The sequence below is a fragment of the Mus caroli genome, chromosome 14 (genome assembly GCF_900094665.2).
Source record: "Mus caroli chromosome 14, CAROLI_EIJ_v1.1, whole genome shotgun sequence".
Lineage (NCBI taxonomy): Eukaryota > Metazoa > Chordata > Mammalia > Rodentia > Muridae > Mus > Mus caroli.
The window spans coordinates 68,338,985-68,356,484 of NC_034583.1; the positions used below are offsets into that span (position 1 = coordinate 68,338,985).

The following is a 17,500-nucleotide window of genomic DNA, read 5'->3' on the forward strand; positions in this document are numbered from 1 at the left end:
CCCCCCCCCCCCCCCGACCATTCTCTCTCCAGATGGAACGCCTCATCCTCCCTGGTCTCTGACAGGAGAGGGTCAGGATACAGGACGCGTGAGGTCGGCAGCCAGACTTCATGCCCACACATAAGTGTAGTGATTAAGGTGCTGAACGAAGACGGCAGTTTCCTTCTCCTTCTGCTAGAAGATCCAGATAATGGTTGCTGCCTTTGAGGTTCCTAGCCTCTGTGGACCTCCTCCCTCCCTTCCCGCAGCACGTGTGACTTCTTAAAAAGACTGAGGAAAGATGCAGTTGCATCATGGCCTTCTTGGTACAAAAGTAGCTAGCCCTCCTTACTCACAGGCACCCTGCCTGGGCCCATGTTCCCTTCGATTTCTGTTTTAACAGCATAGAGAATCTCTGTCCTTTGATCCTTCACGCCAGGTTTCCTAAATGTCCCAAGTTGCTGCAGCTGAACAGACTGGGCAGAAAGACTTCATCTGGCCAGAGAGTTTTGCCTGTGGTTAAGCAACACAAACCTAAACATTTCCAAAGAAGCAAAACACTTTGTGGGCATGTGTGTGTGTTGCGTGTGTCTGTTCATAAGTGACACATGTGTGCACATGTGTGTTGAGACTGGAGGTTGATGGCATGCATCTACTTCAGTTCTCTGCTCACTACTTATCTTTTGAGTCAGGTTCTCTCCCTGAACCCAGAGCTCACCACTCAGCTGCACTGGCTGGCCGGAGAGCCCCGAGGTTCCTCCTGTCGTCTCTCTCCTCTGGTGACAGAGATTACAGATCTCGTGGCTTAATCCCATCGTCCTTTAAGACTGGGTTCACTTGTCCCTTCTTCGGAGTTCCTACCCTTTCTTTGTCATATCTCACTCTGTTTCCTGTGTGTGGAGAGTGGCTTATTTGCAGCACCAGGAGATAGCATTTATCTTCAGGATATTACAGCCAGTTTTATACACCTGCCCTCCAGCCCAATGCATGCACAGGGGAAGTGGTCGGCGCCTGGTTCATCTCACTCCATCTGCACAGTGCCTAGTGGAGGCTGGAGCTGGGAGCTCTGTACATACTGCTGGGCTGAGCTGAATTGTGTCAGCATCGGCTCTTTTAATTATAAAGGCTCTGAGCGTCCAGAAGGCACGCCAGTAAAAGTGTCTTCTGAAAATTCCTGAAGACTTAAAGTTTTACATGCTTATTTTTAATATGAAAGTATAATATAAAAGTAGGGATATATTTCCATATGTATAATACATTTGAGCAGGGAAGAATTGGTTTATCACAGTTTTACTTTGCTTTATGTGAAAGAGGTAAAAGTGTGAATTTGATATCTAGAACCAAACGTGTATTAAAATGTACTAAAAGCCACCTTGGTTTCTTCTGTAAGTGAAAAAGTTATCAGAAAATTTGCCTTTTGTAGAGAAGAATTTTCTCCAAATGATAAAGGTACGTATATTTACCAGCCAAAATTTTCTTGACATGAGTATCATGGATTTGTGAAGTACGTTCACAAGGCTGGACATATTCCTAAGAAGATGTTAACTTTATACAACAGGTATTATCAGCTCTCTAAAATTAATAACTCTTCTCACTGTCATGAAATTTCAATGTATTATATATTATTTCTGGTATAGTTAATAATAAAATCACTCATATAAACATTTATTGATTTTCCACAAATCTTACTTGAAGAAACCCACACGTTACACCTTTGACTTGCAAGAGCTTAGCACTAGTGAGAATGTTATGGACATTCAAGAACTACAAAAAAAAAAAAAAAAAAAAAAGCATCAGACACAAATCTCAGAGACACACTGTCCAAAAAACCCAAAAATATTCTATATGGACGGGAAACTTTATATGGCCTTTATTTAAATATATCTGCTTTCCCTTTTACCTAGAGTGACCAAGAGAGGCTTACAGAGCGACACAGGTTGTGTAGGGGTTTACAAAGCGCATGTCAGTCCTTGAGTGTACCACTTTATCCAGAGAGAATGCCAGGTCGCCATTGCTTCTTCTCCCTGGCGTTAATGAGTGCACGAAGTTCCTTTAGCAACACACTCAGTGAAAGACAGTATTCCTGACTACGGAATTGTGTCTGCAATATGCCCTCAACGTACATCCTGTGGCAACCCTAGTACTTTTAGACTAGGTTCTTCCATGCATAAACTGTAGTGTTGACCTTTTTCAGTAGACAGGCCTGGAAATATGTGAGTGTCTTCAAAATTCAAATGCAGCTTTTGAAATGTGTTTTAATTTTCACGGACAGCTGAGACCCGGCTTGTGCTAATACCCAGCTAATCTGAGGTCTGGGAAGAGCCTGAGACTTAATCAGACTCTGGCTTCTCGGCTTGCCTTCGCCCCAAGGGCAGAGGCTCTGAGGTCCCATTTGGTTCAGTTCATTCCTTATATTGGCATTTTGATTTCCCCAAAGATCTTTCTCTCACGCCTAAGGATTTGTATCATAAGCATCTCATTTGGACCAATAAACATGCCTCACCCAATTCTAATTAAGAAGTAATGCTGTTGTTTATTTATTAGAAATTTATTTTAAACATAAATATTCCTCCTCATTTTCTATCTTTTAAAATGCCCTTACTTGTCCATTGCTTCTCATCCAATATATATATATATATATATATATATATATATATATATATATATGGAACACACCACCTCATTATCAGATGTCGCTCTACTCTGATGACTGGTCCCTGGGATGGCAACACACACAGCCTCATCCTGTGTTGCTGACCACGAGCATCGGATCCATAGTCCTGCCCTGGGGCAGGCAGGTGTTGGGGCAGGCCTCCAGGTGTGAAAGTTTCATCAAGCCAGTTCCACTGCATTAAAAATTAAAACCCGCTCAGAAGCAGGCTGCTCACTCTAGCCTGGAGTATGAAGCAGTCACCCCCGAGTGGGAATCATGCTGGAGGTCACCCTGCTTCATTCTCAACATCTTCCTCTGTGTGTGTCTTATGACTGGCATCGTGTTTGATTGAACAATGGGTGAAACTGTGATAATTCTTTAAAAAAAAAAAAATCCTGAATAGAATACTGACTTGAGGAAACATAAAACCATTGTAAAAAAAATGACACACATAAATTGAAGTTGAATACAACATAATTTCTAGTATGTTCATTGGAGCCTCTAGTCAACAGAGAATTCCTTGGTGATTATAACTACCAGAAACAATTTGCAAATGATAGGAACACAAGCTTGCATTATAGACTTTAGTGATTTTTTTTTTGGATGGGATTTGGAGTCATTTCTATTTCGTAAGCCTGTAATTTCTACCCCAACACTGTGTCATGATGACTGAGCCTCAGAGTGGTAGTCTGAGTACATCAAAATAAGCGCGGAGCCGACAGCACGGCTCTCAGTCCCTCTCGCTTTGTCCTTCCTGACTGAGATAGATTTTTAAGAGTACTGGTTGGTTCATTTTGTAAAAACCATGCCTTTGATTTAGCCAGTGCTCACTAATGATTAAGTTAAGATTATGCAATTTTGGTAAAAGCATTACTGAGCATGTGTCTACCCGTCTCGGTGTGTCCGACCAAAGCACACATCCAAGTACCGAGTCTTCTTCCTACGGCTTGCAACATCTGTTTGGAAACATCAGTTGAAGCAGTTTTTTTTTTCTTCAGTGAAATTATACCTCGAACAGAACATAGTCTCCTATCATTCCAATAGTTTAAGTTTGTATTTAATATCTATATTCTTTGATACCTATAATAATCCTCTTCACACAGAGGAAATGAGACTTAGTTATTTCTATTATAATTAACGCTTTTTGAAGGTTTGTCCAACCTTTTGTCATTGTGACAGGACATTGATATTTCTTTTTCTATGTAGTTCACACCCGGGAAACATACAGTCTAGTTATAAAAAAAATAAATATTATAAGTAATATGTCATAATATTTTAAATATATTTACAATTTTGCGTTGGAAATACTGAGAAAAAAATTCATGGAGATAAAGATGCATGTGTGAGAATACAAAAAAAAAAAATCATGGAACTTAAAAAAGAATTAAGAACCCACATGGTGGCTCACAAGATCCAGTAACTCAAGTTCCAGGAGATCTGATGACCTCTTCTGGCCTCTGTGGGCTCCTGCACACCCATAATGCATATATACTTTATTACACAGACAGTTACACACACACACACAGGCACACACACACAAATTAACAATAATTAAAACAACAACAACAACCACAGAAGAATAACTTGCTGTAGGGAGCCCCAAAAGTATAAGACATACAAGGAGGTGTTCATCAGATCTCACCAGGGATTTCAGTCAATACTTGGTACGTGAGGCACAAACCCAGGAAGGTCATGTCGTCACAGGTATAGGTTCAGGAGGCCCAGAGATGCAAAATCCATCTTACAAAATATCCAATAGTACACTGAGTATTGGGCAAACTGCATTCTCTTTAAAAAAAAAAAAAAAAAGGACGTCTTTTCTCTTCTTTTCTTTCTTCTTTTAATGGGTTCTTTAAAGTTCCCCATTGGCTGTAACACGCTGGTCCTCCTGGCTGTCAACTTGTGATGCTCATCATCAGACTTAGGAAGCTGGTGTTTAAAATTCTTTGATCCTTACCTGAGAATCAGAGAAGTCAAGTCTTCTGAGGCACAAACCAGGTCTGACTGTGTGTGGAATCTTGCTTCGGAGGACAGGACACATGCCCACCCCATGTTGAGCACTATTGTGTGGCAAATGGCCTGCCAGAGGAGCAGGACAGTGACCACCAACCCTCCCACCCCCACCCCAAGCATGTAGACGCTCACAGACTCTATCAACTCAATACAGAAGCACCCGTAGAGTGCTAATGTATGTCTCCTGGACTGAATATGAGTCCTTTCACAGTTCCTGACCTTAAATATGCTGTTTCTACCACAATTCCCCTGAGCCAGAAACCTTGCGAAGACTGTCTGAGTATTGCTTTCTAGGGCCTCAAACCCGCCGCTTGCTTCTCTCACTGTGTTCCAGTTGCTCACTTGCTTTCTCTGTCTCAGCCCCGAGAAACCTCTCAAGACCTTCCCCTCTCTCCACCTCTCCTGCTTCTGCCTCATCTGCTCTTGTTTCGAGTAATTTCCACTGAGTGAGAGCCTAGCATGAGCTTCTCTCCCCTTGGGGAGCTTACCTTCCACTCTGATACAGAACTTGTTTTAAGTTACAAATTGTATCCCGGCACTCCCGATTTACAATACTCCCTTGGGCACCATCTTAGCTGAAGAGACGGTGCTTCCTAGCCTGGGTCCCTGTGGTCAGCATGATGACTCACCATCCCATTTGCTTTGTAGACTTCAGACACTCAAAAGTGCTGATTTTTCTAAACAGCACCCTACCCTCTTCACACTTTTGATCACCATGGTGCCCATGTCTGAAACCTCATTTTATTCTTTCTAAAGACCCTGACCTGCAGATGTTCACCTCTGTGCATCCTTCAAGAAAATCTAAATTCACCATCACTGGCCCATTAATTGGTCCTCCCTCTGATGCTTCTGTTAACCGGTATTTTAATTGATTCACATTCTCACCTTCAGCCACGCTAGCTACACCTCCCTTCTCTGGAGGAAGCGCTTGCTGGTACAGAACTTCAAATGGTGCTGGACAGAGCAGGTGTTTCCTCGGTGGGAGCTGGATGTGTGGGGACAGAATGAGTGAACAGGGTGGGGACAGAATGAGTGACAGAATGAGTGAACAGGGTGGGGACAGAATGAGTGACAGAATGAGTGAACAGGGTGGGGACAGAATGCGTGAACAGGACCTGTGATTCCTGGATGATCCTCCATCCCTTTTAGAGCAATGCTTCACCGACGTGGTCCATCACTTGCTCTCGTTCTTCTAATGTGTGGAGATCACTCTCATAATTGATCATTTTCCCCAGCAAGTAAGTGGTCCTCTAAAACTGGCACCAATGCTTTGGAATTCTGTTGAGCCCACGTAGTTCATTTTGAACTACTGTTCAAATTGAAATCTATATTTTCACTGGGGAGGGACTTAAAAGTATTTAGCCTACTGTCAAGTCACATTGGTGTAGGGGCCAGACACACTCAAGTCCTTTATTTTTTCCCCCTGAGTGTAGCTCTTGTAAATGAGGCCCTCGGGGCTTCCACTGTACCTCAGGCTGAAACCCCATACTTACTCTGTTGACTGTACCTTCCTAATGGAAGGGTGATTTCACTGCAGGGGACACTCACAGTGGGATTGACATCATAATGGTTTCAACCAAAAATGATCCTGTTTCCCCTTTGTTCTTCCTCTCAAAATGTGTGTGTGTGTGTGTGCATATGTGTGTGTGAGTGTGTGTATGTGAGTGTGTGTCGTGCATGCTTTTGGGGTCAGAATGCTACAGAGCAGCTCCTGTAAGGCAGTGACTTCTGTCTGGAATAACTCGTTCTCTCGTCTTCTGTATATGGTTACTTCGTTCTGTAATTAAATGTTTATTTTCCATCCTCTCCTAAACTTAGTGGAGCTGGTTTGTGTTGCCATCACCCATGCTGCTCTGAACTTCCCAAACACATTTCATTAGGCTGTGCTTCGGGTCTGATTAGGAGCAATGCTGTCTGTCTTCTCTGTCGGGAACTGGAGCTTACATGGTACCTTTCCTTTAGGAGCCCTGTCACCCTCGTGTCATTGATGGGTTTTGCAGTTAGTCAATACAGAGTCTAGTAATATACTTTCTTTCCTGTCACCAAGGATCATATACACACCCCTGCCATTGCTGTCCCGATTTAATGAGAGTGCTATAAATCTGTCCCCCGTGACTTTATTTAAAGCTCTCTTAAAATATACCACAATATTTTGTGTATTGTTTTGGTCTCTTGGTTAATGAATTCTGAGATTCCTTCTCATGCTATAAAAGCTCGCTTTATTTTCCTTCTACAGTGATCTTCTTTCTGCCGTGAACAGTAAGCCCTAGGTTTAGCATTTCATGAGCTAGTAAGAGCATGTTTATGTTGCCAAGACTCCCCTTATCTTTCCGAGCCATCTTCTCTAAAGAGGTTTACTTCAGTTTTCTGGTTGATAAACCACCGTTTTTATATAAGAAAACATTGTATTTAGCATGCATGGATTAAAATCCCTTGACATTTTTCTGAAAGTAAAATTTTGAAGAGGAAAACAAGATTTTAAAGAATAAAAGTACCATTGTCATTAGATACACGCAGTGAAAGTGGTCTCTGAATAAACTTGCTAAAGGAAAATCCTCTCCCTGCCTCCAGTGTGCCCCGCCTCCCCCGTGCCCTGCCTCCACTGTGCTCTGCCAGCTTCACACAGCCTGGTCCTGGTCCTGGTCCCTGGTCCCTGCCAGAGCTCCAGCCCGCTTCCTCTGTCTCTTCCCACTAAGGACCCTTGCATCCTTTCAGAATTTGCCAGATTTTCCTGCTCTTGGCATCTTCCTTGTGCCTCACATGAAAATAATGTTGTCCTCTCTCAGCCACACACTTCTACAACAGATACTTATCTTTCATATCAGGTATCTTAAGAACTATGACCAACCGCCTGTATTTTAAGACCCATTATTCTGTGCATGGAAGTAAAGGCTGACGAGTATGCAGGATTTAATTTCTTAATGACCGTTTTTTTTTTTTTAATCTGACAAAAGCCCTATAAGTGCCAACACCATGAGTATTTTATGTCTTTTCTTTAATAGAATAAAATATACAGGAATTTAATTTAGTTTCGTTTCTAATGAATTGGAAAACATTACCATCCTATACTTTCAAGGTCTTGGTTTTAAAAAGAGCTTAAAGTTGGTTGCTATGGGGGCATAAAGGACAATCGTCACAGGATATCACCAAAGAAGATGGCTTTTCACAGCCTCCTTTCTCAGTGGCATTATCAGTTGAGCCTGGAAAGTGTGTGTGTTTGGGGGGGAGGGGGAGGCTATGCATATTGAGCTACAAAACAGGAGCCCAGATCACCAGCCCCTAAGCTGCCAACACCCACATGTCCCTGTAATGCAGAGCGCTGGTGAAGTGGGTGCCCATCGGAGCAGCCAGGGACTCCTGGGTTCTACTCTGCTCCACATTACAGACTTTCAGCCAGAACAGCACCCTCTGTTCCATCAGTTTCACATATTCAAATGAACATGAAGGAAAGCAACCAATGCTCTCTGGTAAGACAACACCATCCCAACCCACCAACCTGGTAGAGATTATGCTAAGACGTTGAATTGCTTCTTGCCTTTTTATGCTTTGAGAACCAGCTGAAGGACCCAAATACAGAGATCCTTCCAGCCCCAGACTACCATGAGTACAAAATGGGACGTATAAGGAACAAAGAACACTGGTTGTCAGAATGCCATTGTTCAACTCCATTAGTGGATACAAGTTTAATAATTTTACTACAGCTGTATAGTCAAGAAATATGTTTACTTATTTATTTCTGTATGTGTCTATAAAATGCTCATTTTTTTGTCTCATAATATACAATAATACTGGTGAAGTCCTTTTAAAAATATATTTTTTCTGTCATATACTAGGTTGACCTATATGAAAGCGCTAATATTTGGCTAGCTTTTAAATCCACAGAAACAGCAATTTCACATGGCTCAGAGCAAATTTAACTATTAAAAATTAAAATAATGGTTTTCTGTTCCCTGTTAAATCCCACACCTTAGGGAATGCTGGAGTTAGAGAGGCAAGAATTGATCATGTAAGGTGCCTCAGAGAAGGTGGGCCTTGATGTGAGTCAGAAAGGAGGGAGGCGTGGAAAAGTAGCGGGTACACACAAGGCAGCAAATGTGAATACCAGCAGCCTGAAGGGAAGCTGTAGGGCCATGGCGAGCACTCTTGTCCCCTTTGATAAAAATTCTCAACTTCTGTATTAATTTCTGAAAAGCATGCTTCCACAGCCCGTAAGCAGTTTCAAAACCTCTCTCATGGCAGCTGAAAAATTATTCTTGCACCGTTACTATTGCCTTGAGTGGGCGCTAGTATTTCTATTACAGAATATGTGGTTGTTACAGAATGACCATCCTGGCAGTGGTTCTGTAGCCTGAGTCAGCAGGCATGCATCCAACTTCATGAAGACAGCTGCCTGGGCTGTCAAGTCCCTATGAAGGGTCCAGTGCCAAGGTTAGCAGCTGATAGGCTGAGACTCCCTCCAGTGCCTTCTGGAAGCTGCCTGGACCATTCCTGTGGACATCTTCTTGTCTCTCTGGCCAAATCCTGCTTTACTAAGACTTCAGCCTCCGGCTCTTGTCCTTACCGGTTACTCCTAATGGGTAACCACCCAGCACATTCCTCAGAGCTGACTTCTGAGAGTCTACCAAAGGTCATTTTCCCAGCTTGGGTTTGTAGAACTGCCGTGCCCCCATCAGGCCTGGTGTAGCCCAGCTGGAGGTGTGTTCCAACAGAGAACAGGGCGGCATCTGGCCAGTGGGCCATGGAACAACATGAACCATGGCTTTGGAATGAACGAAAGGGGAACAACTATTTTCTACTGTGTTGAAAACTCAGCTGACTGCTCCGAGGCAGGGAGCTGTGCCATGTAAGCTATAACTGAGGAAAGTGGGGGCAGGATTTCTTATCTCCTTGTATTTAAAAAGAATGCATAAATACAGGTATGATTTTATTTACTTATTTTTCCTTTTGAAAGATCTTATTTTTCTAGACCACTTCTAAGTTCTTAGTGATACTGAACAGAAGGTAGGGAAATGTCCCATGCACTCCTGTACTCAGATATGCACTGACACGCCTACCCCCACCCCTCACCATTACTAACACTCCCAGCAAAGTAGTACATTGCCTACAATTGACAAATCTACATGGCTGCATCATTCAAACTCCATAATGTGTTTGTTCTATGAGATTAATTATCTCTAGTGGCAGAATAAAAGAATCATGACTAGTCCCTTGAATTAATGATACCCTTTTTAAAAAGTCAACAATAATAACCACACACACACACACGAAAAAAAATTAAAACAACAACAACAACACAGATCCTAAGCTAATCTCAGGGCTGAGTGAGATAGAGGCTAAAGTACTTACAAATCTTTTAAATGTCAGCATCATCTTATTTCTTCTGGATGCAGCAAGCTGTAACTTCCGGTGATTACATTTTCCTTGAAGATATAGAGAATTATATTTATTTAAGTGAATCGCCCAATATGTTTATATATTTGCATTTCTAAATTTAGTTTTTCTTATTAATATATTGTAATCGTGTAGGAATAGGAAGGCCAGACGATATGGAGCCTGACTCCTGAAGATAGTTAGCTACTCACAGGTCCCCAAATGAGGGGCATATCATGCCATGGCAGAGCGAGGGGTGGGATGCACTCTATCATTCTCAGGAGAGGAACGCTAGGCAAGGACCCTTATTGTGCTTTCCCAGGAAAGAAGACAGGTGTAGGCTTGGCTAGGCCAGATAATTTAAACAAATTTAGGGGTGAGGAACCATCTGCAATTACCTGCCATGCCTCATCTAGCTCCGGCATAGTGGGGGCACAACTGTGACTTAGCACAGGAGAAACCCAGAGCAAAAAGCGTTTGGGAGATGGTGGGATCCTGGCCTGTGGGTTCTCATCTGTAGAGTGGCTCCCAAGTGACCCTATGATGTCTGGAGAAACTGGCTACCCCCAGGAGAACTAGTTTCCTCCAGGGTCCTTAAGGCCACAGACATCATCATCAAAAGTACAGAAAGTAGAGATATAAGAAATGCAGTGTGTGCACATATATGCATATGCAGTCACAGTCATAATGACTATTCAGTGAATTTGAGTGTGTGGGAGAGGCAGGATTTATGTATTTATATATTATTAGGCACTGTTTTGGCTTGTGGCAATTTAGCAGAAAGAAACATTTTTAAATGATTAAAAATAAGTCTATCCCTGTGGAAGGCTAATTTATCAAGGGAATCTCCATGTGATATAAATTCAGATCCCAAGAAATCTATAGAGAAAACTAAGGCTTATAGAAAGAAGCTAACCAGGGTTGCAGTTATAGTTAGAGGCCAGTGAAGGGCCAAGAACAAGGACTTGGGTGGGGTCAGCAGAACTGGGCTAAGGGGAGGGAGAGGGCTGGCATGCAGTGACCTCGGGGGCACCAAATGCAGCATCACCAAGCCAAGATCATGCCTGGCAGTCTCACGGGAGATTAACAGTCCCCGTGCTTCCTGAGAGGAAGCAGTAAGTCTCAGAGCCTGGGCTTGCAGAAGATACTGGCAGCCAGACACTGAAGGGCCTTGGAGACCAGGTAAACATGGTAGGAAGCTGCCTGGATATGTGACTGTAGTCCAGACTGAAGCCATCTGAGCATGAGAGTTAAGCTCCAGCCTCAAAATGCAAATTAAGTCGCCATTGCTTCTGTCCTTCTGTCTTCTGCTCTCAGCTATCAAATTATCTGATAGTCGTTTGAGATGCCTAGGTTTACAAATGGCAAAGTTTAAGATCTGCTTTCCCAAAGGTCTACATTTACAAGTTATTTTTATAGTTTCAAACAAATCAGACAAATAAAACTCCCCCCTGCCACGCGAAAGGACAGCTTTGGGTCATGACTGGAGTCACATTCTGTACCACTGAGTGCTTTGGCATCTATGCACTATTTAAGTAAAATGGAAAACAATTTTAAAAACTGCCACACTTCTGGTAAATGTGGAGGGGGAAAAAAGCTGTAAACAATCAACAATTTGCTTTTATTTTCTATTAAACTGGAGCGGTTTCTGCACTGATATCGTTTACAGAATACAAAGTAAAATCCACCCACAGTCCACTTACTGTAAGAGCGCCCACAAAGAAAACCTCATTTCAAATCTAATTGTGGACATTGTTCCTTCATTAAAAATTCATAGGGTTTGTGAATGTGTCACATAAGTACAGGCATCTCCATTATTCCCCAGCTCCTTCCCCCTTCCAGTTCTGATCAGAATTTCAAAACACGCGTGTCTAGAAAGGTGTTCTCTGAAGAGCAACCAAAGAAAAATATACGAAGGAAGGAAACACATGACGAGTATAAAGAAAAGCTCTCACCAAACAAATAGCCTGGAATCTCCTCTTCCTTCGACTTATACAGGGAAATCGACAGGGGCTCCGGACCTTACCTTTCACCTTGAATCACACCACTGTATCTCAGCAACTCATACGTGTGCTGTTAGCAGTCAGCGAAGAGATTGTCTTGCCTTGTTGTGAGCCCGCAGAAGAGACGGAAGCAGTGTGCTGTTCTTCATTGCTTCTATGCCCGGGCTCTTCTTTCCTCCACTCAAATGACCAGACCAGAGTGCCAGGTCATGGGTCATGCTACACACGGTATTTGTTAGAAATGGATGAGACAGGTAGTATGGTGCAGCCAGAGATTTTGGCAAGGATGGTCAAAGGTCGAGCCTCACTTGCTTATACTTTATATGTTTTTGTACATTTACGCCAGGAATATTGTAATGTTGTTCTGTACCCTTAACAATGCTTCTTTCAATGGTAGGCTCCACATAGGATGCCGGCCCCATAAAAATATAACAGCGCTAATGTTTTCCTATAAGTGGTCATGGTTGCAATGCAAGACAGTACATGCTCTCTATTGTACTGCCAGTCCTAAGGGTAGTCCCCCACACAGTTATGTACAGTGTGTAATGCTGTACTCTGATCATCTTTGAGTAGAATCCTGCTTACCTAAGTTGCTGCAACGCAGTATGCCTGCCACAGCTAGGTACAAAACATGGAATCTACATCACCCATCAACTTGTACCATAAAAAAGAGCTATAGAGCCACAGGCATGGGTGTACTATGGAGCCAGAAGCTAAAGGAAACAGAAAACACATCATCTAATTCCTGTTCCAAAGGGGGCCATTACCACCTTCCAGGCACCTCATGTTTGCTTTGTCCCTTGGTTGCTTGAAGAGGCCATATGAGAAGATTGTCCTAGTCTGGCTAGGTTTGTGAAGTCTACTCCATGAAGATCGCACCCCCACGGAATGGAGCCGTGATACATTCCTCAGAGCATATCCCTGCCGTTAAACGAGCTCCAACTGTACAGGAAAACTGGAGGCCAACATAAACTAAGATCATAACCGAGTCTTCTGCTGCTGCGATCGTGTGGATGGAGGAGCATGCTTCTCGGAACTTCATATATAACCTGAGAGTGGTTGTTCTATGGCTAATAAATTTCAGAAATCACCTCTTCTCCTCATGTAAACCTTTACATTTGAGCTCAGCAGGGAGCTTGCAAGACTCGAAAACAATTTCAGCTCAGCCCAGCTTAGATTGGGAAGATACAGCTCCAACGAGGCCATTTTGTTTTGCGCGATGCTTTTGCTACTAAGTCACATATTCTCCAAGTTGCTGCCCTTGCTCTGTGTCCCGATCAACCCAATTCCCAAGTGTTTGATGTATCTTAGAGGGCCCTGCTACAGATAGCCATCCTTCCAAATGCTGGGTGGTGGATTGAGACGTCAAGAGCACCTGGCCATGCTTTCCCCTATATGATCTTCTGCACCAAAATGTTTACACACCAAATAAGCAGAGCATATTCCAACCCCTTGCCACAACACAGGCTCCGAGCACTTTGTCCATCACCCTGCCAAGAGTGAGTCAACCCACAATGTGGGCAGGAAAGCCGTAACGACCTGAACAGAACACATACTTTCTGGAGGGTTGCAGAGGGTAAGTTGTAGTAACGGCAAGTCAGGGAGCCTCCCTTTGCAGGATTTGTATAGCCAAGTGATCAAGAGTACCACCCTGGGAAGACTGTCTTAGGAAGACCTGGATTCTAGCTATAAAGCCTCTAACAGTTCTCCAAGTAACTTCATTCTTTCAGCTCCTACAAAAGGCATTGTTTGTTAACCACCACCACCCCCAGTGCCTCCTGAGACGAGAATTGTGACCATAAAATGAAAAAGCTCAGGAAAGTGACCCATCAGGTCCCTGTGACAGAAGCCCTCCTCTGGCCTTCACTCTGTATTCCCAAGCTGATTTGCACACTGCATAGGAGAGGCCGAGAGAATGATGTCTTCAGGTCAGCCTCTTTCCACCGGGACTGAAGAAGCATCTTCAGCAATAGGTAATGGGAGATCTCTGCTTCAAGTTTGTCCCTGGGTAACCAACACAGACTTACGTTTCCTGGCACTGGCCGTGATCCCCTAGGATAGTAATTATTATAAAATCTGGGTTTTCTCCATTATTCCGCTTGTGAATTCATAGGACGATGCCTGTTTCTGTAGGTCTTGTTTATGGTTTCTGTTGAAAGGGAAAATAAATTCCAGGCCTCACAGCTCTCGCTGCCGGTGTAATGAGATTGCTTGTGCTAGAGACACTGTGTTGAGTACAAGAGAGAGAGAAATGGATTGAAAAGGAAAGGTCTGTGATGGTCTGACTTTACTTCCCAGCCCAGGAGAATAGTCCCAGGCAACCCCAGATGACCACAGATTTACTCCCCATCTCTCCATCTCCTCATCTCTCTCTGTACATAGATGTTATGCATTTTACACACCAACCTATCTACCCAGCCTTCCCACGGTGCCCAGGCTCTCTTGAATGAAGGTGTATCATCAGCTCTGCTGTCAGTGGACTGCCCTAACACAGCACTCGCTGCTTCGAACACTCCGTAGACACATTGCCGAAGCTGTACGATCATATTTCTTGCTTCACAGCACAACTTTGGCTCTAGAAGGCACTAGCTCAGCCACAACTGTTTCAAAACAACTTGTACTGGACTTTTGGCCATCATCAGCCTTGATGAACTCTAGATGACCCTAAAGCCCTTTCCATACTGGACAGAGTGCAAGACTTCCTTAGGTAGCCCAGGAGAAGACCCATGGCTGGTACCAGTACAGACTTTCACTTTCCAGAAGGACAGCCATGACTGACAGAAGCATCCGTGCTACATCCCCTAGCTTGGCCACATATGTAGGCTGTTCAGCCTGTTTGAGCCAGCTAAGAGACAGCTTCTTGTTGTTCCCTTGTAGACCTAATAACTGGCAGGCCTTACTGACTTTTGGACTTTTAGTAGCATGAGCTGAGCTTGTCACACAAAAAGATGCTAGAAGCAGCCATAGAGTGGCAACAGTAGCAAAATTATCAGAGGCCACTCCCCAAAGAACAGCGGTGTAGACAGTAACAGGAGCGGTAGCAAGATAGTGGCTGCAAATGTCTTGAATGTGGCTGGGTCAGAAAATGACAGAAAACAAAGGCTGAGAAAATAATGAGCCTGAGCTGAGAAAGTAGAGACTAGGGTTGCTGGGACTGTTCCAGGAAGCTGTGGGTCTTAAGGGCCAACTGTCTCGGGCATCCTAGATCTAAGAACTGCAATACTTGCTGCTGTTAGGCTATGGTCCCAGCAGCCAAGGCCTGTTCACAAGCAAGAACTGTCTTCCTGCTGACTGCTGCTACCAAACACGGCTGCTTACTACAGCAGAGAATATAGAGATCACAAAAGCTGTTCTGTGTAGAAGCTGAGATATTTAAAGTCCAAAGCATCAAGCCTCCATCCTTAGTGCCTAGAGCTGTGTCTCCAGCTTTGAAACTCAGAAGCAGTCATCTCCTAGTCAGTTAGCATTTAGAGTTATCAAGTTCTGGTTCTGCCCATCCACTTCCCAGGTCTTGGGAACTCAAGAGCCTTCGGTCATCAACTGTGATAGTTAAACTTGATTGTCATGTTGATGAAATTTAGAATCACCATAAAAACAAACCTCTGGGCATATCTGTGAGGGAGTTTCTAATTAAGTTAATTGAGGTGGGAATTTCTACCCTCAGTGTAGGCAAAACTGTGCCATGGGCTGGGGTCCTGGACCAATTAAAAAGGGGAAAGTGAGTCCAGCAGCAGCCATCTCTTTCTTTCTGACTAGGAGACAGTGTAGCCAGTTGTCTCAAGCTGCTGTCGCCATGACTTTCCTGCCGTGATGAGCTACTCACTCCACTGTAAGCCAGAATAACCCCTGCCTTCTTCAGTTGCTTTTTTCCAGATATTTTGTCACTGAAGTAAAGAAAAAGTCAGTGATCCACCAGCCCTGGGTAGCATCCAGTCATGTACTTAGCTTCCAGGCAGAATAAAGGTCAGTTCATCAGGTTAAGCTAATTTCTAACATCAGACAAAGCCCAGTCTCAGATATAGTCAACCCTAGGCTGACATCATACATGCTTGGTCCTACTGGGTATTTTGTTTTTGTTTTATTTTCCTAAATGGACAATTATTACCCTGACATAAAGAAAAAAAACAAAAAACAACAACAAAAACAAACAAACAAACAAACAAAACCCCCAAAAAACGTGTCCCTCAAGAAAGCCATGCCTTAGGGTGTTTCCAGCAGCAATGGCTGCAGATTGGCCCAGACCCTTTCACTTGGGCACCTCTGTGATGGCAGTAGAGGGTTTGAGAGAGCAAAGAAGGGCCGTGACAGCCAGACTTCCAGTCCCCATCAGACTCTAGCTGTGTCTGCTGCAGACGGCTGTCTCATGCCACTGATGGTAATATGTCCAGGCTCAAACTGGCTGAGATACTGCTCAGGACTCATTCCTCTGGCCTCATGCTACTTTTCTTGCTTCCCTCCACCTCTGTCTCTGTCTTCCCTCCCCCCCCCGCCACACACACACACACCTTGTTATTTCCTTTTTGGAAGAAGGAAGGCATCTTCAGATACCTCATCTACAAGCCCAGTAGTAAATACAGCAGTAAGTGGTTACTCTTCCGGAACCTATATACAGATGTGCTGTTAGTTTGTTTCCATAGGAAGGCTCCTAACAGAATCTAGTTCACTGTAGTGCAGGCATCTTCAGTCTGCCAGTGCTTTTGGACCTTTGAACTTGTTCTGTATCACTGCAAACTCTCTGAAGACGGAGTCTATATCCTGCTTGCCATTCTACTATCAGTATTTACCATGTGGTCCCGTCTATCAGAATCAGTTAATGAAGACCTCTCTCAAGTAGTGTATCCTTAGAGGGTGGAAGTAGCCTTCTATCCCAGATTGTTCCGTTCTTATGCCAGTAAAACTCACAGGAGCTTATCCTGTATTTTTGGTGGAAGAAACCTGAATGCAATGATTCTATGGCAACTAAGGTTGAGGCTAGGGACTCCATCCAGGGCTCTGCCATTGTTTCTGATCTAGAGGAAATGATCCAAGTTTTAGTCTTCAGAAAGTCTTTAGTCTTTCTTTTCTTTTTTTAAACAAGGCCACAAGCATTAGCCTCATAGATGGTTGTATCTTGTAGAATATTTCCCCCAAGAGATCCAGAATGTGTGGTGCTGACCTAAATGGCATTGTATAGTAACGGACTTCTCCAGTGAGCATCTCTAGAGAGAGTGTCCAGCTGGAGGGAGGCCACGAAGGGAGCAGTGCCCTCTTAGCGTGGAAACTCACTTTATTTAAGCTCATCGCATGTAGTAGCTTAAAATAAAAAATGTCCTCATGAAAGCATCAGCTCCCATCTCCCTTCTGATCAAAGAGGACTGTGTCACTGCATTTGTATGCAAGTGTCACAGTTCATCGATGGTGGCAGGGTATGGAAGCCCAGGCCTGGGGTGTGGCTGAATGCTGACAGCAATCCCTACTGACCTAGGGCTCAGCGGCTGCAAGA

At 43.7% G+C, this 17,500-nt stretch overlaps 1 protein-coding gene and 1 long non-coding RNA gene across 20 annotated transcripts in view; one reads left to right on the top strand and one right to left on the bottom strand.

Moving 5' to 3' along the window:
- Positions 1-17,500, top strand: part of Enox1 (ecto-NOX disulfide-thiol exchanger 1) — a 550,965-nt gene that overhangs the window by 310,465 nt on the left and 223,000 nt on the right. The window lies entirely within an intron of this gene.
- Positions 3,891-17,500, bottom strand: part of LOC110309297 — a 27,934-nt gene continuing 14,324 nt past the window's right edge. Inside the window, exons 4-6 of the long non-coding RNA XR_002379688.1 lie at positions 9,992-10,065; positions 5,531-5,630; positions 3,891-4,589 (exon numbers count right to left, since the gene is read on the bottom strand). This is a non-coding gene — a long non-coding RNA (uncharacterized LOC110309297). The remainder of the gene's footprint in view (positions 4,590-5,530; positions 5,631-9,991; positions 10,066-17,500) is intronic.